Source organism: Strix uralensis, chromosome 3 (assembly GCF_047716275.1).
Source record: "Strix uralensis isolate ZFMK-TIS-50842 chromosome 3, bStrUra1, whole genome shotgun sequence".
NCBI lineage: Eukaryota > Metazoa > Chordata > Aves > Strigiformes > Strigidae > Strix > Strix uralensis.
The window spans coordinates 54,638,172-54,664,973 of record NC_133974.1 but is presented as its reverse complement, the minus strand read 5'-3'; the positions used below and the strand labels follow the sequence as shown (position 1 = coordinate 54,664,973).

The window sequence follows — 26,802 nt, the reverse complement described above, 5'->3', positions numbered from 1 at the left end:
ATAAGAACCAGAGCTGGTGTTAACATTTTGGTAGGCCCATGCAACTATTTCCATTTTCTGCCATCCAGCTGCCTCTGACATCCGTTGCGGTCTCTGCTGCTGTATGCAGAGTGGGTCTTAGGATCTGGGGAATGGTCATTGATGGTATTTTTGGATCATATGATGTGCCAGATCAACCCAATCTCCCAGTAATCCAGAGCTGGTGTATATTGCAAAATTGACTTAAGGGGGAATTGTAAGAAAACAAGAGAGCTCTCTTTCCATAAGAACCTGCTTTGAAAAGATGGTGTTTTGCTGATGGGTATTTTGTTTTATGTTTTTGCATTGTTGCCTCTGCTCTTGATTTGATTGTAAGCACAATGATATTTTGTGGTCTTTTTTAAAGCTCGGAGTCAAGTGAGCACATAAGAACCTCAGCTTTCATTGAAGAACAAATTAAAATAGACCTCATGTTGTAGGAAAAATAAAACCTAGAAAGCATGCCCTGACTGCACGGGGAAGGCTCGGTCACTAGAAAATGATAGAAAAAAATGCCTCTTTTATCACAAGGGAAAAAAACCTTCCTCCTTTCTTATTTTAATTCAAAGGAGGTTTTCCAGCTGCAGCTGTTTTTCATGCTACAGCAGTGGTGAGAACTCCTAAGAAAATTTATACTCTTCATGTCTTTAAAGCTCGTGGGTGGAGTAGTACACATGTGGAGCTAAATCAGTGCTCTTCATATCCCACTTAAACTGGGATGAGGAGCTAACAGAGTGTCTGCTTAACTTCTTGCACCTTGTTTGCAAGATCCCTGTGCAAAGTATTCGTAGTAATGTAAGTGGAAGTCTTTTACTGGGAAACGCCCAGGAGGGTTGCCTTTAAGGCTTCTTGGATCCATCATGTAACTCCTAGTTTCACAGATTAATTAGATGTTGTGGCTGCAAACTAGAGCTGAAAGAGCAGATCTATTGTCCAAGTTTTGTGGCTAAACAAACTTTCTAGCATCCACAGAAGCTCCACCACTCTTCCACACAGCCTGCTGAAACCTTATCACAAGTGGTATTATTTCAATATGCTTAGAGTTTCTGCTCATTTCAAGTTCTTGTGTTCTTACCACACTGGTGACTGAGTACCCTAAATATCTACACTTAATTCCCAAAACTGACATGCATGAGAAGTAATGTGGTTACTCACTAACGCTAATTGGCTTCTAAAAAAAAAAAAGGTTTTCAGATAGTACTGATCTTGATATGTTTAACAAAAATAAAGTGGAAGATATTCACCAAAGTGAAAAGAAAGCCTTTTCAAGCATTCATCTTCCTTTCTCAGTGAAGCAGCTTCTGTCACTCACTTGCCTATCCTTGAAAATCTTCATTTATAACATGCCTCCTTTACAGTTGTTTTCCCAAGCCTTGCTATCAGTTTCAGCTGATGAAACACCACAAGCCAAACACAGCAATTCTTGGTGATCTGTTCTAGAGGATCTGCTGCTTTTTACCGGAGCTGGTAAACACATGTGCATAGAAATAACATGGGAATTAGGAACAGCTTAAACTGACCCTCTTTTCATTTCAGTTGGTTTCTCAATTTTTAATAACAGCTGCCCTCCCCCTGCTTTTGAAGAAAGATTTTTTTTTTCCAGAACTGTCTAGTCCTTAAGCAGCATTGGATAAAAAAGATCATAAGTACTTGTAAAACTAAACAGCAGAGTTAACTCTGCATTTTGCTGGATTGATATTGTTCTCATTCTACTACCACAAAGAGCAGCAGATCACCTTAAAGCAGATTGTAACTCCTTTTTTCTTTTCTTTTTCATGAGAAAGGATGTTATATTGAAGCTGTCTGAGCAATATTTTTTTTTTGTAGTCTTAAGTAAAGTAAATATGACCATGGGGAGGAACTATCTTATCCCAATAGGCCTGATGCTGATCTCTTTTGTGCCAAAGTAAATCAAGAATAATTTTACCACTGTCAGTACAGCCACATCAGTAAAATTCCAGTGGGAGCATGGAATATGGCACAGTACCTCTGTAAAGAATAATGAAAGATTGCAATGGGAATTGTTGTGCCTGTGTATCTCTGCAGGAAATCAGTGGAATTTGGTACTTTGGATGGTTGAATAAAAGAAACTTCTAGTTTTAATTAATCAGGGCTGAGTTAATTAATCTGACACGTGACAGGAGAACACTGTAAAACTTCAACCATGTCATCTGAGACTGGACTGAATACCTCTGCTCTGGAAAGCAAAAATGCTTTTCAAATCTGCTGTTAATATGATGATGGTTGACAGCATTTGGGCAGGATGGGAACTGACATAAAAGCAAATTGGAAATAAAGACTGCTGCTCTGTCTCAAATGCGGCTGTTATGTGGTGCAGAGCAATTCTTCCTGTGTGTGTTTATGAAGGAAACCAGCAAACGGCAAGATAATTTTGTTAGCACAGGCAACTTTTTGCATTCTCCATGGCTGACGGTCTCTTTGCTCAAAGCACAGAACTGATTTCTGAAAAAGTGGCCATGTAACCTGTTTAAACAGCTGACTGGGTAGCGATAGGCTGCTTTTATTGGCTGTACAGATAGATACACGGTGCATCCATACCCACAGCGCTGCCTCATGCACCTGGCAGCTGTCCCTTGGTGTGTCTGTGGAAATCTTGCATTCCCCCACCAGCTGCGGGTATTGCATGCAGCTGCTGCAGCAGGCAGGAAAGAGGAGGGATCAGTAGGCAAGGTGCTGAGATCAAAGGATGCTGCCTTTGAAGGAGGGGGGGTTAAATCAGATCCCAGGAGGTTCAGTTCAGGATTACATTATTTTCACTGCCTGCTGGGAAACATACTAAAACCCTTCACATTGAGAAGATGTGAAACTGCTGAAAACACAGATGAAACAAGCTGTCCAGCCAGAGAAATTAGAACTGGAAAATAGTAATTCATCTAATTTATATGTTTATCAGTTTAGGAAGAGAAGGTGGTCAAGGAGAGACATTTAACTCATTTTATAATTGTCCTGTGTTTCATTCCCAAATGAGAAAAAAAACTTACTTTAATGGGAAAAGGTTCTGAAAAGATAATACCTGCATTGAGAATGTATTTACTGTTCTACAGTCTGTGCATCTTTGTAAGTCATCTCAGGTCTGTGAAGTTGTGTGAGGCTGCACTTCTTCTGGAAAGCTAACAGGGCTGAGATTCTTTAGGTCATATGCATACGATCTTGATTTGGGATTTGGAGTACTGCTGTGTGGATTTCACTCAGAAAGATAAGAAACTCTTTCCTCTTAGTAATACCCAGCGTTTTGTGGGAATCAGGTCTGCAAGCAGTGTTTGATCCATCAGAGGAACCAGGACTTCTGCTCAGCAGAGTCACCTGGAGTGTAAGGGACTTTGGGGTGCCTCTTGTCCAACCTCCCACTGAAAGCAGGCCAGTCACGCAGCAGGTAGCTCAACATCATTCTGTTGAATTTTGAATATCTCCAAGAACGGAGATTCCACAACCTCACTGGGAAACCTGCTCCAGCTGACCACCTTCACAGTGAAAATTTTGTTCTTTTTATTCGGCCAGAATTTCCTGTGTTGCATGTTGTGACTGGTGCTTTTCACCCTCCCATTGTGCACCTTTGAGGAGAGTCTGGTCCCACCATCTCCACGCCCTCCCCATAGGTGACTGCAGGCTGCAGCAAGGTCTCTTATTAGCCTTCCCTTCTTAAGGCCGAACAAACCCAGTTCTCTCATCCTCTCCTTGTATGTCATATGCTCCAGTAATGGGTCTTATGTTTTTTCTTGCCTCTAAAAAATCCAGATAACTAGAATATTTGGAACCTGCAGTTAAGAGGATAGGACACAGGACCAAATATACAGCTACCCTCACACTGCCTAACATTAAGATAAAGAGTTTGCCTGTTGACTTGAGCTCACGGATTAGGAAAGAGAATACCCATGACATAGGAATGAAGACTCCCTTATGGTTGTTTTTCAGATGTTTTCTCCCACTTACCTATTGTATCAGGCACTACATGATAAGATGTAGTAAGTAGCTCTGAAGAGACAGAGCAGCTGCTACTCATATGTATTCAGGTTTTGAAGGAAAAAATTCCCATATAATTTATTATAATATATGCTGATTTTGCCCTCTTCTTTTTGCCCCCAAATAATTAGTGTTATGAATACATTTATTTAAATACATGTGAACATAGAAATACATATATTATGAGAAACATCTTCAAAACAAATGTCTCCTTTTTAAATATAGGTGCCTTAACTGCATTCATGAAATCTTTGGACAGGGTTGTCAGTTTGTAGTGTGCTGATGACCATGTGTGAGTCCCACTGACCCGCCTTGTCTTCTTACTGTCAGACAAAGCTGCCAAGGGTCAGTATGTGTTGCAGCCTTCCCTTCCCAGCAAGCATGGTGTACCCCTGCTGCCAGGGCTGTGACATGAATGATGTCATAGCTTCACCCACCCCTTGTTGCCTTTTGCACTGTCTCTCATGTTAGTGTGATAGAAAGGCATCTCTCTGCACACGTGCATGGATGCTGGACCACCGGCTGTTCCTTTTTCTGACTTTCATAGAAAACAGATTTCCTGTTAAGAAAACTCACATTGGCCTTGTGTCTGCAAGGGGTCTCCGCCCAAGAGGATTTATATGGAGGAAATAAAATTATTTTTTTCCTCCAAGAACTAGTGATTTCCTCATAAAACTGACCCATTTCTGTAGATCATGTGCCAGAACTTCAGTTGCTGTAACTGGCTGTACAGTTGTGCTAATGTGGTGAATTTACATTAGCAGAGCAGCTACTCTTGTCTCAGGTAGCAATTTGTATTGAATAACTATTGCAGAGCTGGTGCACAAGAACCCACACAAATTGTATGTGATACGTACATATTGCATATATAGTGTATATATGGACTATAGTGGATTAAAGGTATATACATGGTTTTTTGGGGTACATTGAAGAGTCCTCAGGTATAAATGAGATTTTTTTGTTGTACATACCACTCTTGAAGGGTACTTTGAGAAAGTTTGTTCATGATTATTTTATTCTTGTTTTTCTTATTAAACATTTATTACAATAGAACCTTGTTTTTCAGACTACTGCTTCAAGAGATTTACTACACATTACTACACATTTCACACCTTTTTTTTTTTGTAATGTAATTTTAGTTTGAGAATGTTTTTGACTTGTTGTAACTTTCTTAGTGTAGAGACACTGCACTAGGTTGACACTGTGGTAACACATTACTCAGCATGGAATGCTGATGCCACAGTTAAACAAGAGAAACAGGAGGTTTGTGCTTATTTTGAAATGTGGACACACTAGCACAGTGTGTTTACCAACCTCTACTACACATTGATGCAAATAGTCCAAGTCGTGTTTTATTATACTCAAATTTGAATTCAAAGGGAAAAGTGTATCTTTAAAAATGCAGGTTGCTAATATTCAGCTTTTTGGTGGTAAATTATTGAGCTGTTTGAAATTCATTCCATCATGCACTCAAAATTTAACTTGCAACTGAAAAGCTGGTAATGAACATGGTGATGTGGTGGTCATGATGATATGCCATGGCTTCACGTGTCTCTAAAACATTTTGAATAACAGCTGAATACATAATATGTGACATGTCAAAATTTGTGAGAATGGAGGGTTGTTTCCCTGAGGGTAACTGTGCTTCATACATGTGTGGCACGTAGAAACAGCAATCTATAAAAATTCCTCCCAGATTTCATCAAGAGTTCCTGGACTACATGTGGTCAACTCTGCAGGTCTGTACTGGAAGACTTCTCAATGCTATTTCGTTAAGACAATCTCTGAGAAAGGTTTGCCCCTGAGATACAAATGCTAGAAGCTCTGGCTTCTTAGAAGTTGGGACAGTCTGATTGTCAGTGTTGGACAGATGCCATAGGCTCAGAAATTTTAGGTTGTTCTGAAAATTATTTTCATGGAGCAGAGAGAAACTAGGAGGTGAAAATCTGTGTGAGAACCACAGATATTTCAGGTTGTTTGGGTTTTTTTTCTTTTTTGTCCCCAGTCACATAATTATGGCTCTCTCTATGCGTTTTCATGGCATTCATGGTAAATTCATTGTTTTTGTAGGGACCAGCTGTGACTGTGACTTGAACCTGCCAGAGCAGCCCTGACACTTGCTGCCAGGACAGCCTCTTCACTGCCATGGGAGCAACTATAACTGCTCTCTGTGCTGTTTTCACAGCAGTGTCTAGGAGGAAATGTAGCCAGTTGGCTGCTTCTTATTCACCTTTAATGTTTACATAGGTTTCAGTTAATATACTGAGAAGTGAAATGCTTTAGAAAGACACACATTAACTATTATAATATTAAATTATAGTATCTGGATGTGGGCTCAAAATAGCACTAAAACCAAACAATGAGGTATTGTTCATTAGGTTTTAGTCTGAATGACCTTTGGTGTTTAGACTTACCTCAGGTAGCTACTACTGCAAGAGATCACAGTGATAAGTGAAAGAGAAAAAACATCTACCCTTTGAGATTTAGTGCCTTCTGTCTTACTCTGTTGAAGTAGCAAGTACGATTTAGCTGTCATGGTTTAATCTAACTCCTTTTATTTTACATGGCAATGGACTAGGTGTATGTACATGACCATTTTTTATGTATTATTTGAGGGAGAGTAATTTTTATGTGTGAAGAAGGAGGAGGTTACTTCTCATAATGTACAAGCATTTAGTTGCTTGCTATTTTCTGAACTAAAAAAAAAAAAAAAAAAAAGAATATTTCTTTTTAAATTCTGCCTTTCCAAAACCAGGAGACTCTTGTCTTTTCATGTCTTTATAAGAATTCTCACAGAGTGCTTTCTTGTACTTGAAACACACAGAAAAAATGCATGTGGCAGATTCAGAGAAGGAAACCAGTAATAAAAACAAACAAGCAAACATAACCTTCAGCAGATCTTACTTTTTGGTGTGCCTTGACTTACGATTTTTAATGATCGGAGTCCACAATATTGGACACTGGTGCAGCCACACAGCTACGCAGTGGCTAGCTGCCCTTGGTAGGAGTGGGAACCAGTTCAGCCTGGAACACTGCAAACCTTTATGCAGTGCAGGTGACTCCTCTTGAATAGTTTCTAATGAGAGACAATATCCTTTGCTTTGAATTCAATGAGCTTTTGAAATGCTTTTAAGTCATCAAGTGGCTGAGTAAGGGGTTTGGTCTCTTAATGGAGAGGAATGATACATCTGCATCAATTGGTTATTCTCTTATTGTTTAGTCCTTCTCTCCTCCTGTCTCTACTAAGTGAATGGAGGAAAGGCATGCATCATAAAGGCATGTGGGGGTATGTGAGGACCACAGCTGGCTGGGTGTCCTGGTTTTGGCTGAGCTAGAGTTAATTTTCTTTTAGTAGCTGGTACAGTGTGTTTTGGATTCACTGTGAGTATAATGTTGATAACACACTGATGTTTTAGTTGTTGTTAAGTAGCACTTATCCTAAGTTAAGGATTTTTTCAGTTTCCCATGATCTGCCAGCAAGCAGGTGCACAAGAAGTTGGGAAGGAGAATGGCCAGGACATCTGACCCGAACTAGCCAAAGGTATATGCCATGCCATAGAACATCACGCTCAGTATATAAACTGGGGGGAGTGGGCCAGGAGGGGCAGATCACTTCTCATGCATCAGTCAGTGAGTGGTGAGAAACTGCATTGTGCATCACTTGTTTTTTTTCTCTGGATTTATTTCTCTCTCTTTTTGTTATACCCCTTTTCATTACTTTTACTATTATTATTATTATTATTAATTTTAGTAATATTAATATTGTTTTGTTGTTGTTATTAAACCGTCCTTTTCTCAACCCATGTTTTACTTATTTTTTTTTTATTCTTCTCCCCATCCTACTGTGTGGGGAAGAGTGAGTGAGCAGCTACATGGTACTTAGCGGCCAACTGGGCCTCAACCACGACTCTGGGTTATCCCAAACAGCTGTGTAGGACAGAATATGTCAAGTCTGGCAAGTCCCTACCAGCTATGGGGAGCGATGTCCATGTGAACTTTGGCCAGGGTGATGCAATGACATGTGGGGAACCAACCAGCTCATTTCAAGAGGGAGCCCAGGAGCAAGGTAACATGAGGCAAGTGGGAACAGTCAGAGGACCAGGACCCAGCAGCTTCATGAACCAAAAATGTAACTAAGGCTCTGCATGCAGGAATTTCTTGGATCCCTAAAACTTTTGCTTCTTCTTTATTGGATATGTCTGAGCATATCTAGCTTATAAAGAAAGCAGCTAGAAAGTTTTTTGTGCAAAAAGAGTGACACAACTTACCGGTTAATGGTGTTGACACTAATGCAAGCACCCTTACAAGAAAAGCAATCGGTCTGTTGAAGGGAATACTACTCTGGGAAAGAATTAAAAGTTGCTGGATCTATGATGTCCTTTTGCCCTCTTGTGGGCGTGGAGACCCCTATGAATCCTGGGCATGGAGTCTCAAAGGATACATTGATCAAAGAATCTAGTCTCAGGTAGAGTGGGTAAATGCACATCGAAAATGGACAGTCACTAAACAAAAATCTGCAGTGTTCTCATTAGCACAAAGAGTTCAATTAGAAATCAAATAAGAAAAAAAGTTACCCTACTTAATTTAAACTTTACATTAAATAAATTGATGATATTTGTGTTCATTATATATAATTATATATATTGATATTTGCATATATTCCGTGTTGGATTGTGGCTTTTTGGTAGATGGGTCATTCCTGAAACTTATTGTTTATAATCAATATGAGATTTCATCAAACAACAGAAGAGAAATCCTATCTATTACTAAGTTTGAAAACAATCTATTCTTGGCAGAATATGTGTGTTCATTTAAACTGAACAATATACATTTTGTAAATAAGTCTACATACTGTCCACACTTTATTGACTAGTCTCCTTAAACCTGATGGAACGCCAGTCCATTCTGCAATTACAGAATGCCTATAAAGTGACAGAACTTTCAACATTATTCCTGGGGAGCTTGAGTACTGCCATGGAAAATTTTAAGTTATTTAATTCATGTAATACACTTATAGGAAAGAGGGGAAATGTATATTTGCAGCTTTCCTACAAAAGTGTTTTCAAATCTCCCTCCTTTTCTCTAAAACTTCAAAGGTAGTGAGGATTGTCAAAGCATAGCCGTTAGAATACATTTTATTTTTCTTGTGATCAATTTAGCTGAATATCCTGTAACTTAGAGCATGACTTATTTGTGATATGTCAAGAGCCCTTAAGAGGTCCCTCTTAAGGGGTTTTTCTCATTTGCTTCCTTCACTGTATCGCGCATACGAGTCATGGCAATCACTGGATCTAATGCTACAATCTATATCTCTATCGCTGACATCAAAGGAATCGGGTCCTTCTGATTTCCAAAGTCCCATTCACACATCTGAGAGGAGAGTTCATTTGTCTTCTTCATGTGATTATTAATCTCATTTCCAGGGAGAAGTTGTATACTTGCAGAGAAATTTTGTAGGTTTTTGTTTGTTTGTTTGCTTGTTTTCTGGAGCCAGCCTATTAGTTTTCAAAGCCACTGTTCATGATACTGGCATGATTTCACAGAGCAGTAGTTGAGATGTTTTATTAGTTATTTCAGCTGAACATTTACTCTATGAAACTGAGCTCTCAAAAGAGGGCTTTTGGGACATTATCAGTTTGATCTAATGTATAGGCTTGAATTACTGTATCATTATAATATGCTGCTTGGTGTCTTTTGCCATTGATTTGCCTACATTTTTTAAATTGCTCAATCAGAAGCCATTTATCTGATAAATTATTAACAAATAAATGTTTCTGATGGAAAAACAAATAATTCAGCATTGTAAATCATGTATCATACAGGCAACAGCATTCAGAAGTAAACTGCTCTTGAGCCAAGCAAGTAGTTTATGTAATGTAGATGGAAATTATGTAGTGAAATAACATTTCATTGCAAAGAAAGAGTGGCTGTTATTTTCCTAGACTCATACCACATTCTATGTTTCTGCATTGTACATTTCTACGTTCTTTTATTGGTGCATCAAACGTCACAAAATTTAGTTTCAAGTATGCAAAGGCATCTGCACTTGTTAGACTCTGAGCATACTGTTAGGTGCTCAGACTGCTCATTCTTTGAAATATTTCTGTAGAAACCTTTTTATTTAATTCTGCTTCTCCACTCAGAAGTATTATTTTCCTGATTAACAGAATAATTACAGAGTTAATGTCTTTTGGCAAGTCACATTGGCATTGATGATTTGGAGGGCTTAACTGTATTCCAGATTCCTTGAGGCTTGATTTACTTTGAAAGAAAGTATATGTTCATGCCTAAAGCTAGAAATCATAATACAGGATTTGCAGTTGAATACCATATTCATGTTTGTGTCTGTGTCCCATTTCTTCAATATGGAGGCATAGATAGATTATAAAAAAACAGAAAACAGAAAAAAGACAAGAACAGTCAAAAAATTCTCACTAAATACTATAAACAGTTTCTCCAGATGGGTCTGGCATTGTTCTCAGTATAAAAGTAGTTTTCCAGTGATTTACAAGATGGCTGTAAAATACATTTCTGGTCAGTATCAAGGGTAACTGCTGAGTAGCAGTAGCATGTGCAGTACATTGCCTCCTGCCAGTAAAGATCTAACATTCTTTTTCTTGTAACCTACTTTAAATATAATTAGCAATCTTCTATTATTGGGAGTGGTTTTTGTTTGGGGCTTACTATTATGAAACACATTTACTGTAATTCTCCTTCCCCTTCCCCTTCCTCCCTAACCTGCGCTCCAGATTCCAGGTTGCCAATGTTTACAAGATAACAGAGACAGTACTTCAAAAAACTTGAGCTGGCAAGTGCTACCTCTGGGGCCGTACTGCACAAAATTTCTTTTCAGTCTTAAAGAGAGAAACTGAGTGTTTGTTCTATTGTTTGGGGTTTTTTTTCAAATATGCAGCAAGCATCTTCTCTTTTCATACAGGCTCAGCAAGTTGTACGCCGTTTCAGCAGAGATGTCCGATCTTTACAATCTGCATACCTGGAATTGCTTTATCCCTTGACTGGTCTTTTCAGTAACCACTAAAGACTTCTTGAGACTGAGCGCTGGAACAGATGAGTTAAATTCTTCCTGAATGTTCTTCATCAAAAGTAGCTGTATTGGACTTTCTGCATGTGCATAAGGACACAAAGGTTAGTGTATTCCTTAAAAACCTGAAGTTTCAGGACTGTTTCATTTAAACATTAGCAGTTCACACTGTTTCAATTTGTTGCATAAATATAGCCACAGGTGGATAAAATGGTGATTGACACCAGATATGTAGTTGAGATCATGCTTTTAACTGCCATGGAACAAATATACTTAGTGAGCTGGTGCAACTTAAAGCCCTCTGAATGACTTGCTGGCTGACAAGAGCAAGCTCTGCCCATGCTCTGAGCTTCATTGCCATTATCTATTTTTGTGGTATTTCTTCAAAGCTTGTGTTTAGTGCATTGCAATCACACTCATCTGTTTTATGACTGGTAAAAAGGGGGTGAGAAGAGTATTCTACTTACCTCTGTTCACAAGGTGGTCCTTGTTTACAGTCAATGGGGATGAGGGGTTAGATGCTTGTCCACCTATGTACGTAGTTGTTCTAGATGGCATGTGGGCTTCAGGGGAATGCCGAAGACATACATAACATTTTGGAAAAATTAATTTCTTTCTAATGGCAGCTATTCCTTCCTGGAAGCTGTAAGATTTTAATAAAATGTTTTTTCTATCCCTTGATTTCTGTTAAAATATTATATAATCTGTGGATATTAATTTGTCACCACTCTGTCACTTCAGGAAATCACCCTCGATCAGGACAATTCACTGACATCATTTTTCTGTGGTATGATTGTAAATGCAGAAGAAACCATTCTGCAAAAAATACATGCTCAGAAAGGTGGTGCAATGTGTGTGGGCATATGTGCACATCAAGTCACATCTCAGACACATAACTGACAAGGAAAGTAGCAAGATCATAAAGATACATCAGGATTTTCAGCACCAATCATAACATTATAAAAAAAAAGTTTACAATGATGTGGATAATGCTACATACAGTAGAAAAGTGAACAGTCATGTAACCTTGATTTTATTCTATGATTACCATCTGTTTTTCATCTTTTGCAGAATATTCTTCAGGATTAATGCTCTATCTGTGTTTGGGGGAGGAGGAGACAAAATTATTTTCAGTTTTACTCTGTCGACCTCATCTTATTTGATTTGGACAATTTTTTTAAAAAATTAGTTTTACAAATACTATTTGCTCTTATTAAACATCTCCACAACCTATTAAAATGGTTGCAGGAAAGCTATTAGCTAAAATTGATGGAGCTCAAACTTGATGCAATTAGAATTACATGAATTGAGCTCTGCTTTCTCATTTTTGTAGAGGGATTCTAGTGATATTATCTGAATAACAGCTTTCTAATCAGTCTCTGTCTGCCACTCTAGCTAGCATTTCTGTTTGCATTTGAAATGCCTACTCCCTGTATAAGTAAATAGAAGAAAAAAATATCATCCCTCATCAAAAGGAATTGTTTCCCCATTGGCACCAAATGTCTACTCAAGATAGGAAAGAGGAGAAAAAAAAAAAAGTAACAATACAGTTTTGTTTCATCTAAGTTATGTTGAAGTTACTGAGAGTTTTTGTAACAGAGTTCAGTAGAAACAAGAACATGGATATAAAAGTACAGACTCCATTTAAAAGTGGAAGGTTAGAGAAGTTGCAAGATTTTGCAAAGATTTCCATATGGAGGAGAGCTAAGTTAGTTCTGTGGGGTGCCCTCACTGCAACATCTAAATACTTTCCAAGAAAGTAAAATTCATATAGGGCATATATTGTAGCTTTAAAGTATAGAATGTTTTTTATAATATTACATCTTTTATACATGTGTGTATAGTAAGAGGTGCATATCTCACACAGTTGCAGAGCTCAAAGGTCAAAAGTGTTGTGAACTCCACCGCCTTGGACTGCATGCATGTTTGTACTTCTTGGGGCATTTGTGTAATATGTATTTGTGTGGACTGTTAAATATATATAATGTATAGGATTATGGGTTCTGTGAACTCAGTACAATTGTTGACAGAGCCTTGCTATATTAGGATAGGTAATGCTGGAAAGATCCTACATATCTTTCATTTTCCCTATGGTGTTGCTGCTAAAGCACACATTAATAATGCCAATATATAAATTTGGATAGAAAGTTATGCAGAAAAAAGCTTTATTCTTCAGTTTTGTGGATTTTGTAGTTTATGCTATAGCAAATGTTACAGACATTATTTGACAGATTGGAGAACAAACTTTGTTTGATAGGTAGTAGATATAAATTCATTTAATCAGTACAAATCAAAAAGAATGAGCTAAATTATCTGACTGGCTGCAAATCCAGTGGAGTTTCACCTGTCCAAATTTTCCATGATGAATTTTGTTACTGGTGACTTCTGCCTTTTGCAAGAACACAAGTACAACTAGGTTTATCCACAAGGCTTGCAGAAGCTTAGATAGTAAAAGTAAGAAATTACCCTTATGTAAATGAGCAAATGATAGTTATACTGAATTGACTACCTAGCTTACTAAGTCAAAAGAAATGTTGTGTATTTAGTGAAAAACTCAAAAAAACCACCCCGCATATGATGGCTTATGAACTGGGAATGTTTGGCATAACTCCATATTTAAAACTGATCCTGGAGATTTTCTGCATTCAGACTAGTTCCTCCTGGAGGTTGGGAGGAGTGTCCCATGACATGGGGAAGACTGAATTCTGCCCTTCCACATCTTGGGAGGCTGGCAATGTACAGAACAAAAGATATCTTCTGTCAGATATATTTTGTGAGGAGGTAAAACAGAAGTGATCTATCCACCACTTCAGAAGTAGGTCAGAGCTGTGAATCCTAATCCAAAGCAACATGACTGCAACTCAGCATAAGGTCCCTTAAATTCCAGAAAAACAGGTTGTGTTGAAGATATGTCTCTGCCCTTGTCATCACCTTTGCCTGACTTGGGGCTCTCCTGAGAGCCATCTTTCACACAAGAGTAACCACATCTTCCTCTCAACCATTTTGCCTCATCAGCAAAACTAAAGCTATATACATCTATCTATAGCAGCAAAACAGGGCTTGAGCATGAGTTTGATCCCTGGCGTCTGCTCATCCATCCCATCTGTTCACATGTTCCCTATCATGGTTTTGCCCTACAATGCCACGCAATGCCAGGATAGAGTTCAGGGAGCAGCATGGAGTAGGGACGGTTTCCAGGAAGCAGCTAAGAATACAGCCACCTTGCTTTGGGGTGAAGAGTCTGGGTCACCCACACTCTGGGCAAGAGAATTAGCCCTGGTCTGTTTAACTTACAAACATGCACACAGCTGAGTGTTGCAAAGCTGAGGCCTCCTCTGACTCTAGCTGTGGAGAACTGCTGTCCATACAAGTTGTTCCATAATCTTCCTTTATCTTTAACCGGTCACTACTTAAAGGACATAGAATTAGAGGAGGATAAGATGACTCACCCCTCTTCCATTTCAGACTCTCAGGCAGGATGTAATGCAAGGTATTTGTTGTTTTTACACAATAGAACATGACTATTCAAACAGCTACAGTGACCAAAACCTACAGTGACCCCAGGCCTTTTTCTTTCTTTTTTTTTGTTATCATTTCTAGCTTTAATGAGATAAAGAATTTGCATGAATTAAGTTATATTTTCTATGCTACTCTTTTGAGAGAAGTTTATTTCCTCTTTCTACTTGCTAGTTCATGGTCTTCTGCTCATGTTTGTATTGTATATTCTGGATACTTTGCATATGAGTTTTAGTTTACTAGTATGTTGAGTATCACATCTATTAGCTGATTCTGATGAAATATCTATATTAAAATGTTCCTTTGTACAAAATAAGGAACTTGTAAACATTGAATTTTTTTCAGTAATAAAGTGATGGGGGAGAGATGATGATCAGCTTTATCAATCTAATAATTAAATAATTAAAAGAAAAGTAAAAAAGCATGAATTCTAGACACTTTGTCCCTGCTATCAAAAATTTGAATATCAAAGAGCTTTTACAAGAGGAAGTGCAGGATATATGACTTTCCCTTTCTCAATAATTTTACTCACATAAGATTCAAAATATATCTGATTTAAGAAAATGTGGGCATTTTCGCTCACTTTGAAAAAAAGGCATTTTAAACAGCAGGATGTAATTTCAGACTATTTGCAGTCAAGAGGCCTCTGCTGAGCAAAATACTCATTCAATTTAGGAATGCAGATTATAATAATTTTCCTATCTCCCTCACAGCAGGATTTCTGCCATCATTTTACAAACTCTCAGGTTGCAGTATTGAATGACTAGCTAACTTCAGGTAACACATGCTTCAAGCATATTCTCATTAGCTCAACTTAGTTGTAATGCAAAGCTGCTTAGTTTCACCAAGTGAAATGGGATACACTTAAATTGCCTCATCTGATATAATACTCCTTCTTAATACATGCAAAGTGGTTTATGATGGCAAAGCTTGTAGAGCATGAAAATCGTCAGGGAAAGTAAGGTTTTCTGACTAAAGCTGTCAAAAAGAAGTCCTATTTTATATCATTTCTTTTTAAAAAGGTTAAGAATGAGGAAGGAGAGATTGGAGTAAGAAATAATCAGTCTAGAAAAATGTAAATTTAGTACATTAACCTTTTTAATACATCAGCTCTTCCAAACAAGAAAATTATAAAGTAAAGCTGTTCTTTCAGTAATGTCTTCTGCACCATAAAATTAAACGTAAAATACACAGTGGCCAAAATATATTGCAGTAAGAAACAATAGTCTTTATTATACCTGTTTTATCCAGAGAGTTTGATATTGCGCACTATGTTTCCATTTGCTAGTATTATTAATCCAGCTTGCTGATGCTGCATTAATTTGCAAGGACTTTTTAATTTCAGACATGGATAAGGAATTATTTATCTTTCTTCTTCCTTTAAATGCTAAGTGAATATATCCCAATCTTGTATACCTTGCAGACACAAAACCTGGTTTCAATAAAACCCCAAAACAACACTAGTACAATCAGGTTTTTTTCCCAGTATCCTGCACCTGCAGTCTGACCATAGGACTATAAATCCTCTCCCCACTTCCCTTTCCAATACTTCCAGAAAACTATTCAGAAAGGAGCTAAGCTGCTACAGGCTTTGCAGATGACACCCAAGTGTATATCTCATTTTCCACAGATGTAACCAGAGTCATCACAAAGATGTTGCACTGCCTAGAGGAAAGTGGCTCCTGGAGAAGAGCATCTGTCTGAGATTGAACTTGGGTGAGATCCAGACAATACTGGTTGAAAGACAGAAATGATCCAGACAGCCAGTTGAGCAAGATTCCTCGGCGCATGCCTTTAAGCATTAGTTTGCAATGAGGCTGTTCACATCCTTGGAAAAAGGTGGGGATAAGCATGTTGCTCAGCTGTGGCCCCAGAGAATGAACCAAGAACTCTTCCCACTCCAATGAAAAGCATATGCAACACAGGTTTTTGCAGTATTTCTTAGCTTTTCACTGAGCTTAAAAAATGAGGCAGCAAAAATAACAAAGTCTAGAAAACTCTTCCGTGACTCCAAGACAAAGGCCTAGCTGCAGAGATCTCTGAGTACTTTTTAAGGGGCTGATATAACTCATGTATCCAGGGCTGTTTCACTCTTCACAGTAAGAGAACATTGCTTCTGAAAGGTATTGTCTCTGAGGCTCCTATTTGCATTTGGATAGAAAGCACTAATCTTGTACTCAAAGGTACAATTGTTTTGAATCTCTTGATATCCATACTTTTTCATTTTCCACAAATGTACAGCTTCTACAAGAAACAGTTTAAAACCTTCTGAGTAAAGAGAGCTTCTGAGAGAGGAATAATACATCTCTTCTGGTTATGCAGTGAACTTTTAGGGTCTGTAAATACTGCAGCGTCCTTCCAAAAAAGAATTTGACTTTCAGAAGTTCAGTGCGTCTGCTAAAATTAAGCCTTCTGCTCTTGGTAGGAGAAAGGTGAAAGACAGGTGATTTAAACTCTGGTAGGTCATACAAACATCCCTCATCTGTGAAGTGCCAGGACACAACAATATTAGCCTATAGGAATGAATAACTGGTGGGAAGAGGTGAAAGCATACATGAAAGCTGCAAGCAAATAACACCCCACGAAAGCACACAATTGGAGAAGCCACACACAATACTCTTGGGGAAGCTGGAGTCCAATTTGAGGATGGAACAGGTCTTCAAGACATGTCCAAACATTAATAAAAAGTTACGAGCATCTTTATGGAAGAGAAATATCTGTAAAACCGTTTGTATTCACTGTCAAAATCTTGAACCTTCTCCCTGGCAACATTATCTTTGCTTTACTCAGCTCCTTCAACAGGGAAAAGAAAAAAGGCATCCTTGGGTCTCACTTGTGAGGATTTTGTTGGTGTAAGCAGTGACCTGCAGTTTATTCCCTTGGATTTTCTGAGGTCACAATATGACCTGAATAAGATGTGCTCCTCTAAACATTTCTCTTGTATTTCCTCCAGTTCACATTCAGAAGTAAGCAAGAGTAAAATGATAATACAGGTCGTTAATGTTTTGCTTTTCTTACTGGTGATTGCATGGTTTTGATTTTTGGTAGATACTTGTCAGAGGAATTTTTGTCTCTGAAGCAAAGATGTTTTCAGACAGTACTCGAGTCATCCTGTTTATTTTCCACATATATATTTTGCATATATGAACTGGAGCACTAATCTTAATTGGTTAATCTTTGGGCCTCATAAGGAAAATACATTCCTAGAACATTTTCCTCCTGGTAATTCCTTCCTTGTAGTCTCTTCACTGGCTCACCAGCTGTGTTGCTTATCACAGCTTCATTCACTTTATGAAACTATTTAAAATGTTCTCCATTAAAAGCTGTGTAAAAAACTCAGTGCACATTTGTGAGGCACTTGTAGGAACATGTAGTTATTGGGAGGAATAAAATAAAAAATGCAAACCTACTATTCAATTGGTATGTGTACAGCCATGCTGTACTTATTGCTATCATGAATAAAGCATTTGTTTTTCTAAATTGTGTGTATATTCCTAGAGGAGTACTTAAAAGACAGAGCTTGTTAGAGAAGGCATGGAAACAATGCAGAATTTCTCCCGTATCAGTACTCGAATCATAAGGTATAATCATAAATCCTGACTGCAGTCTGACCAGCTAAAAGGGCACAGGGGAATCCTCCAGAAATCTGGGAATTTCTTTTCCTTGTCCGTTTGTGTAACCCAGTTCCTCTGAGGAATGAATGGCCAACCGATCTACTTCAGGGTCACTCGTGTCATGTCCCCCAAAAACACCCTGTCACTGCAGGGAATCCCAGCAGACCTGGGGGCAGTGAACACCCCAAAACTCTCCTAGTTAGCGTCTGCCTCCTTGCAAACCAGAAGCTGGGGTGTGAATGTTTTGCTCTCAAGGGCGTGTAATGAGAACTGAAGTGTTTTGATCTGCTAGGAGACTCACAGGAAATGTTGCCTTAAAAATACTGGGGAATTTATGCTTGTTGGTTTGGTTGGTGGTTTTTTCTAGGTATTTAACTGTTACTTTAAAGCCTAAACCCTTCTTCCTTCCCTGAAGTAAAATTACAAACTCAGCTACAAGATGTGTATACTAAAGGATGCCAAATGCTTTCTGTGTCCTTCATCATTGTTCTAACAGAGGGTGGCATTTTCCCTCCTTTATTAATATGCTTGATTGAGATCAAGAAAGCCACTGTCTTAATGGGCCTAACAAAGTGGTTCCTGCTTTAACAGCTATTGCATAGTGCTTCAAATAACTTTTAATATTTCAAATATAACAAAACTCTGTACATATTGTTTACAAAAATTTAATCACGTTTCTTTTTAAATTAGTAATGCAAAAAGAAAAAGAATAGTAAAATAATTTTCTTGTCCTTATTGTTTTTGATTGATTGTTCTAGCTGACTTCTGTATTTTGTGGCACAAATACCATTCTCTGGATTTTTCTCCTTGTAGATTAATGTGCATCAAAATGAGGTAGCAAAAGTATTTTCTTTCCATAAAGCACTTCCATTTACAGCTGTATGTATTGTGTGATTCCATCACATGGTAATATACACATATTGCTACGTGAATATCTGTTGCAGCTTGTTTGAAAGTGTCAGCTGTGCCCTCATATAGTCATAAGGCTTACCATAAATTACTTTTGGATATTTGGGATTTTAACATCTTGTAGAAATAATGTTTTAAAACTATGTAAATGCATACAATGGATAGAAATTTCTGATCTAATTTTGCCGTCCAATGTCAAGTAATACTAAATTATTCCTAAATTATTTCCTTAAGAACAAAAGTCAATGTCCTTATATATGTTTCTGGATTACTGGCATGTTCCTAGAAGGTTGTAAATAGCTGAAGTATAATGCAAGCAGAATTTGGATACAGAAGCCTATCAGAGCAATCGGAAAGAAAAAAATCTTTAGTGCCCATTTAGTATTTGAGGATTCACAAGCATCTTAGCTTTCAAGAAAGATTGTCACTTCAAAACCTGTGATCACACAACCCAGAAGCATTGCTGTATTGGCTGTGCTGTGATTTCAGCCAACTCTCGCATTCCGTAAGCATCAGATCTCGTAAGCCAAGCACCTCCAAAAACTTGTGTTCTGCACTGACCAGACACTGAAAGTTTCTCAGCAATTTCATGTTTCTCACCTGAGAACATGGGCAAGTTTTTCCTCGCTGGAGAACTTAGGCTTTACTTAAGGGGAAAAAAAAGGAATAGAGACTGAATTCTAAAATCTACTTTTCATTTTCAGAGGTAACACACACCAAGTCTGCTTCCCAACATCAAGTTAACAGAAATTGTGAAGCCATACGATAACATATGGAAAGTGTATTCACTAAAATAGTTCACTGTTTTCGCTGACTTGTGTTCATGCATTCGTATTCTTATGTTATCATGGGTAGAAATTATGTTCAATGGTAAATGGAAGAAACCCATGGAAACTAAATGGGCCATGCACTTTATCCACCTCTACTTACTGTCCCCTATCATGGAGGCTTATTTAACATTTCAGATCCCTGAATGACTTAAATCTGTGGATGTTTAAAAAAACCCCAAAATTTTTCTACTTTTGTCCTTCAAAATGTCACACGAAAATCACCCCATTTGTGGCTCATATTAAAAGGTTCGGTTTCCTTCTAAAAATGGCATGGATCTGAAATTTATTTTCTTAATATCGTCTCTTAAGAAAAAAAAAAATCCAGGAAGATGGGTTTTCCCTATCTAAATAGCTATTTCTTTCATCAAATGTATCAGAAATTTGAAGTCATTTTCAGAAGATATTATAGCTTCATCCAATCCTCTTATTCACAGTAACTCTTGGAACCTGGCAGCTCAGTCAGGTGTGAAAAATAATCTCATTTTTATAAACACTCTAAATATGCTGGAACTTGGTTTTGCAGTAAATAGATGACATGAAATACTTTTTTTTTTTTTTAATCAATTTTCATTCCAAGATAGTTGCATTACTTACAAATGACAGTGAACTAACATAGAGGAATGTAGCATTTCTGTGCTTGTAGAAACTGTGGTGGAGACTTGAAGACATGCATTTGGATTCTTTGTCCCTGTTTCAGAATATCATGACTCCTTTACTTAGAATATGACTATATCTTAAATATAAGCTAAAAATAAGGAAACATTTTCCTTTTTTCTTTTTCCCTGACAAATTGTGTAGATCTCACAGGCCCAAACTGGAATTGTACAATCTGTTCATTGGCCTCATTGGAGGGACTGAGGAGTTTTCCTGCCTAGAAGCATAAGCACGTAGCAGAAGTCTCTAAATTGAGAACTTGCTCATTTTAAGCTGATTCTGTAATCAGCAGCCCAGATCTGAATCATATTCTGGAAACGTTCATCTCTTGGCATTGATTATAGGGAGAGTTTAAGGTGACTTCAGCTCTCAACTTAGGCACTTAACTGAGAAAGTCATCATGATGGAGGATGAATCCAGACCCTAATGTTGCCACAATCCTACTCCGGATTCTACATGAAATCTTGGTGTAGCTGAAGCTGACAGGAGTTGTGTCATTGACCCCACACAGCTAGAAGCTTTCCTCAGACCTTGATTCAAAACTTGCCAGAATGTTTAACCTTGGAAAATAATGACATATGGAAATATTGACACAGCCTTGAAAGCTGTAACTCAAATGTGTCTGCAGTAAAATGTATCAAGCTTGTAGCTTTGACACAGGAATGGGATGATGCATACATAACCCAATGAATATAAGAGGTCTTTTCCTTTGAAACTCCAGACAGCAGTGCTCTCTCAGCAAAGCTTAACAATATATAAGTATATCTCTTTGTCACTGTCATGAATGCTTGTTTACAAACCCCTCAAGCCCACAGAGTGCAAATAAAAATTGACAGGTAACATTATAATTGAAGGTGCATGCATATATGTTGCAGTGGGTTTTATTTGTGCAATGTTGTGTTGGGCTGTGCCAACACACTGAAGAAATGGGACCATTGCAATCATTTTAACAAGTTATTTGGCTGCATGCATGATGTGATTTACTTCTGGGTCTTGCGAATGCATTCAGCTTTATTTGTTAACCTAGAAGAACATTATTTATTAATGAGTTCTTCATGTTTTATTAAGGCTAATGTCAAAACACCTCTGTGGGACTCTAGGCATGTTCTCTCTTTGTGTTAAAGCCTTCTAAAGAAAATGAAAAATTATGCAGCAAAGCTGCAGATAAAACCCAGTAGATATCAGTTCAATTACTCTTGATCCTGGCAGATGATTTTTCTGAATATTTGTGAAAGTACAGCATCTGATTGTGTGCTGGCTTAAATTAAAGCATTCTGCAATCTCAAATATATGTAATTAGGGCGCCTTAGAAACCTAACAAGGCTACTGTGGTCTCCAAAGCTGAGTGGAGTGCTCAGATGGCAAAACTGACAAGTTCACCATGGAAGTAGAATTCATGCTTTTTTCTATGAACTGATGTTTCATATCAGAGGGAGAGGCTTCTTCATGGGAACATTAAAATGATTCAAAGTAGTAACAGGGTGAATTATATGTGATTTTCTGTAATTTGAGAGGACTGTTATGTCTCAGGAAACTAATACTGGAGTTCAACAAACTTTTTCAGCCTTGATCTGACTGAACACCTCTTTTTCTAGCACTGACATGAGATTCAAATCCAGCAGCTCTGCTCAGCTTAACCTGTAAGAATATCCTGGGATGTATTTCATGATTCTTCTGCATGCATTGGTATTTAACATCGGTTAAGCAACACCAGCTTCTACACCACAGAAACGTACACAGAATGGAATAAATATGTGATATTATGTAGTTGAAAAAATGGTAATTCCCAGAAAGTCAACATGTTCATCACTTTTTACATGAAAGAAATATAAGCTTTATATGTGTAAGAAGCCTTTAGATAAAGTTCTTAGCTTGCTGTCATCTTACATTTGAAACGCAAATGTAAAAGTTTTGCGCAGTTGAGATGCCATCTTGTTTTTACTGAAGACAGAGTTTCATTACAGGTTTTAGTGGAGACTAGAAATAAGATATAGAGCCTTACTTTTACTCGAAACTCATCACACTAGCCTACATTTAGGTATCAGATAAATAAAGTAGTAAAAACTGATCAAAGATACAGGCCAAAAACCCTGTCTCACTTTCCAACTTCAGTAACAGAAATCTATGGAGAAAATTCCTGGAGGGAGTTGCAGATAGATGATTTGGACACTGCATAATTACTACTGCTTTATTTTATATTTTCTGTTTGCAATTACTACCAGTTATGAATATTTAATGTATGCTTGTTTTGAGCTTTTCCTTTTTCTTTCATCTTGCTACTTTCATCATCTTTCACAACATCTGAGAGATCAATCTAAGGCAATGGGATGGTGGGGGAATGTACCGTATCGTTACCATATCAGAGCAAACGTATATATCTGGGGGGACAGATCCTCAGCCAGTCCCTGTGAGTGGAGCTCCCCTGGTTTTAGTAGAAGCCAGCTGGTTACAGGCTGTCACACTGAGACCTCTTGGCATAGAGATTTTGGTAACATAAACTGAAGACTGTCAGGCCCCGCTGCTGGAGTGCTTTGTCCTGTTTTCTGCCAAGTAGTCACTGAAGCCTGGTTTGCTTCTTTCCAAGTGGGTGCTAATCTTCAGAGAGAGTCCTCCTTCTCTGGTGCATGGTTTTTGTCTGGCACTAACTATAAAGCTGTGAAATAAGCCAGGGATGGTAGAGGAGGGTGCTGCTCTTTCTCCTCTGGTTATCTTTTGTAATAAATAATTGATCTTGCTACAGATGTTAGTCTGTAAATCCCAGTGGGAGGGAAGCACCCCCTGCTAGCCCAGGAAAAAATCTGGAATGACACAGAGGCAGGTTCAAAATTTAAGCCACATCCTTTCACTGGTACTTCCTGTTGTTTAGCTTGGTTGACTGCAGAGGGTTTCTCCTACGGGGTCTGGGTTTTCTTCTCCCCATGTTATTCAGCTACCACAGATACTATGGATTTTCCTCTTCCCAACCTTCCTCATGCATTGCCTATTTTACACACAGAACAGAGTGTAGATGATGAAGGGCTGTAAAACATGGCATTGCAGTGCTGTGCCCAGCTGCCTGCTCTGGATCTGGCTCGAGAAACCTTGGACTGTGTAAAGGCCAAATAAAATGGTTAACCTGCTTTCCTGAGTGCCATAAGGCAATGCAGGCTGGTGACCAGTCCCACTGCAGTCAGGCACATTGCAGGTATTGTTGTTTTAAGGGCAACTATTTGCTAGTTTTACACTGCTGTTCATGTATGCTCAGACTTACACTAATAAGAAAGTAGAACTAGAGGAAACTGTCACATTGAACCCTTTATATATTTCTTTAATTTTTTTCTTTTAGTGTAAAAAAGATGTCAGTAAAATTGCATTTGTTTCAGAACCAGCTAAACATAATTTGTCACTCTTAACTAGAGTCCAGAAACTTAGTGGTAACTCAGACCAATGGGAATCTGTTGAGAGCTTGTTAGATCCCTCTAGACTACAAGGGAGGCAAGAAAGTCTGCCTTGTAGAGTTTTCCCAAGAGGACACAATTAAAAATCATCCTGTTCAGGAACTGCTTTGTATGCTTTTGTTTTTAATAAAGCCCATTGAGACCAGCAGCAGCGTGTAATATTCATCCTGCCTTTGGTCTGTGTATGGTCTTTATACTGCTCATCAACAGAGTCTACCACGCTTTCTTCTCAATTACTTGTTGTCTAATGAGCAAATCATGATTAAATGGAAGGTCACTTGATTCTTTACATAGATTCAATACAAATATAGCATGGAAAAATGCTGTTTCATTTATGAGATTTCCAGAAATAAAATTTTGGCTGATTAATGTGATTTTGTGATATGCTCATTCCTGTCACCACATCATTTCTTCAAAATGCAAGTTGTCTATTTACATCTTATGCTGGTTCAGACTATGGTATACACTGAGATATTTCACTGAGGACAGCAGAGCCATGGTGAGCCTCACTGGTCTCAGCCATGAACCGACTGTCACTGACACGATGCCTGGCACCCTGTCACATCTCCCTGTGCTATGCATGTGAGAGAGCTCACGGGAACTGGTGAGACACGTTCCTGGCTGTGGTGGTGTTGGAGGAACCCGCTGTGGAAGGAACCATCAGCTGAGACAGGGCTCTGGCAAAACTGGGGCTCAGCCCACCCATCTTTGCATATTAAATCAGTGCAGTTACTGGGATGTTTTTTCTGGAAACCAGAAAGAGAGCAAACATGCTCAAAGAGGCTGGGTTCTGTGCAATGTTGTCATATGGCAGTTTCGCTTACTCATTTAATTTTTAACCTTTGTTGTATAGATGTGCAGCCTGTTATTCTATATCACACAGTAAAAGGTGACCTATTACATATGCAGTATTGGGATGGGAGAAACTGCCCAATCATGTAAAATTAATGCTTCAGTGTTTGGACCTTTGCTTTGTTTTGCTTATATTTGGGGGAAAAGCATACCTGGAAAGCTCTTCTCTATCTTCATTACTGCTGCTCCAGGTTATTTATGCTGTTGTAGCAGTTCCAAAAAACCCACAGAAGAGAATCGCCTTTTCTGATGATGGCATATTTGCTGGTATTTCTGCAGCAGTGCAGTAATATATTGTGTAATGCTGTATTTTAATAGTCAATTAAAATTCCCATTGAATTGACAAAATGGACTTAGGAACTTCTGAAGACTAGTTGGCTAAAAGTACTCATGAGACTGTTCTGATAATCACTGCCATGGCACTATTCAAAATTACTCAAAAGCCTCACCTTATCACAGTAAGAAAAGTAGTGAGGCAAGAGAAAAGATATTTTTATAAAGGAAGCCTGTTGTTGAATTGAGTCTCATTGCCCTGTTGTGCCCATGTCTGCTCTCTTTTTTCTTTGTCCTCCAGCACCACCACCATGTCTCTTCTGCCTTTTGTCCATTTCCTAACTCCATTCTGTGTTGTCTCTCTCTTTTTTTTTTCCCTCTTTTTTTCCCCTGTTTTCCTCTCTTTCTAGTGTTATCTAATAATAACAAATGGTGCAGTGCCTTTGTGATGAGAATGGGAAGGTGATGAATAGTCCTGTAGCAAGATTTCAGGGGCTTCACACAGAGTTTGTGTAATTTCATTCTTTTCATAACAAATGTGTTTACAGCCTGCAGGTTAAAATGAATGAAAGTAACAAAGAATACATAAGATAAACTCTGTATGAGTAAGTACACTGCTAACAGGGAACAGGGCTTGCAAACACATGAGTCATTCCAACTCATCCATTGCTCACTTCTTCCATCCCTGCAATGTTATCTGTCCTGTGATCCTTGGGTTTCTTAACACCACAGCTGCTGGAATCACTCATTGCACGAAGACCTTTGCTTCCATTCAGCGTGTTTCTTAGCTGTCCCAGTTTCATTAGAGGATTTTTTTTTTCCAGATGTCATTGGTAGATATTCTTTTGACTCTTTTATGATGATTTTTTCAGGGCCTCCCCCATACAAACAGGGAACAAGCTTATGTAGTGTAGTGCATGGCCAGATGCGTTGTAGGATCATGTTCATAATATTTAGCAACCCTTGCAATTACTCCACAGAGGAAGCATGTTGCAGCTTTTCCAGTCAGACTCTGTGAACAAGGCAAATGACAAAACTCTGAAAAAGGCATAAATAGGAAGCTCACAATTCAAGACACAAACAAATCCATAGGGCTACTGTGTGGGAGAATAATAACAATTTTAGCCTTTTGAAAAGACAAGGGCAGACTGAACTGCAAACAACATTTCAGTCTTCCTCGTTCTATTGCCTCTGGCCTTTTGCTTCTTCAGTATAGTGTGCAAATAAAAGTGAATTGGCACTTTCAGATGTACCTCTGTAACCCTACAGATGTGTTATTAATGTGGATTTTTCAAGTTTCAAGGCACAAAAGGACTGTGATCTAATTATATGAAAACATAAATAAAATGGGCATCTGCTTACAGAGCATTTTCTTTCTATTATTTACTACAGATTGTGAAGAATCATTCTGAACAGAGATGAATGCTGGGAGAGCACACAAACAAGCATTTTCAGCATATAAAATCTGGGGCATGATGGGCAGGGGAAAGTGAAAAGGTTAGATTTTAAAAATGGCAGAAGCAGTGAAGCCCATAGGAGTATTGCTGCAGAGTGAGGCAAGGGCTTGCTGAAGGTAAGTGTAGGGCACAGTAGCAGAAGGACAATCAGCAAGAACTAAAGCCACCATTTTTTAGTCCAGCATTTCTTTGTAGATAAATTGTTTGTTCCACCTAGTG

The 26,802-nt window shown here is 38.3% G+C and overlaps 1 protein-coding gene across 3 annotated transcripts in view; it reads left to right on the top strand.

The window, feature by feature from the left end:
* HS3ST5 (heparan sulfate-glucosamine 3-sulfotransferase 5) overlaps positions 1-26,802 on the top strand; it is a 210,868-nt gene that overhangs the window by 101,611 nt on the left and 82,455 nt on the right. For all 3 annotated transcript variants that reach the window (XM_074864750.1, XM_074864749.1, XM_074864748.1), the window contains exon 2: positions 10,937-11,145. The gene's annotated coding sequence lies outside the window, so the exon portion shown is untranslated. The remainder of the gene's footprint in view (positions 1-10,936; positions 11,146-26,802) is intronic.